This window comes from Penaeus monodon, chromosome 31 (assembly GCF_015228065.2).
Source record: "Penaeus monodon isolate SGIC_2016 chromosome 31, NSTDA_Pmon_1, whole genome shotgun sequence".
Classification (NCBI taxonomy): domain Eukaryota; kingdom Metazoa; phylum Arthropoda; class Malacostraca; order Decapoda; family Penaeidae; genus Penaeus; species Penaeus monodon.
Window position 1 is genome coordinate 24,110,651 of NC_051416.1, and position 1,008 is coordinate 24,111,658.

At 28.8% G+C, this 1,008-nt stretch overlaps 1 protein-coding gene across 1 annotated transcript in view; it reads right to left on the minus strand.

The window, feature by feature from the left end:
- LOC119593118 (Golgi phosphoprotein 3 homolog sauron-like) overlaps window positions 1–1,008 on the minus strand; it is a gene marked incomplete in the record, with an annotated part of 21,765 nt that overhangs the window by 16,821 nt on the left and 3,936 nt on the right.

Consider the following 1,008-nt stretch of genomic DNA (forward strand, 5'->3'; position numbering starts at 1 on the left):
GTCCGGTAAAACAAACAATATGCAACCTATTAATATTGTTTGTATAGAATAAAGGAATAAAATACAATTCACTAACTGCCTGTATTCTCTTCAGCAAATACAGTAACACGACACGTTACCAGCAATTCCATTAATATATATATATTCCAATACTTTTCTCATCACAAAAACTTGTATCAATTTCCAAATTCCACAGATTATCTATTATTTTCATAAGCAACAGAAAAGTCAATATTACTTGAGAAAATACTTTTTACCCTTCCTCCATGAATCACATCAAATTATTCACAAATTGAGTTCAATCCTATAAAAAATTCAATTGTATAATACTACCAAGAATTCAGGAAAAATGCTGAAAAAAACAAAAAGTCCACAAATACGTCACCACCTGTCAGCTCATAGCCTATGATGCAAACATATAGAAAAAAGATGTTTCCCTTTTATTATTAGGGTTTGTTAATAATGGAAATCATAAAAATAATGTTTAATTCACTAATCAGTAATAAAGCCAACCACCAAAATCACGTGACTAAGATATTTCAATCTGAACTTGCGGCCCATTTTTCGTATGACTGAAATGACTAGTACATAACAATAAAAAAAGTATATTATCAAATAGCACACTATGAAAATAACCAAAAGTATGATGGTAATACCGTTACTATAAAGAAAATGAAACCAAAGTTTAATTTTTGGCAAATAACAACAAAGTGAGCAACAGTACTTCCTGGTTAATTCACTTGCAAAACAAAACAAAGCTATAACATATGTTCTAACTCATCAAATTACTTCAATTTAGTATTTAATTATCCTTTAGTTTGTAACAGGAAGTATAATCATATCTTTATTGTCATCAAACATGAAATCTGCCAAAACATACTGTTGACAGATGTACATAAAACACACAAACCCAAATCCCCAAAAAAAGATATTGCACAATTCAAAACATTCTTTGAAATCACTCAAAAAAATAATAAGAAAATAAAAAAACATCACATGGAGCATCAC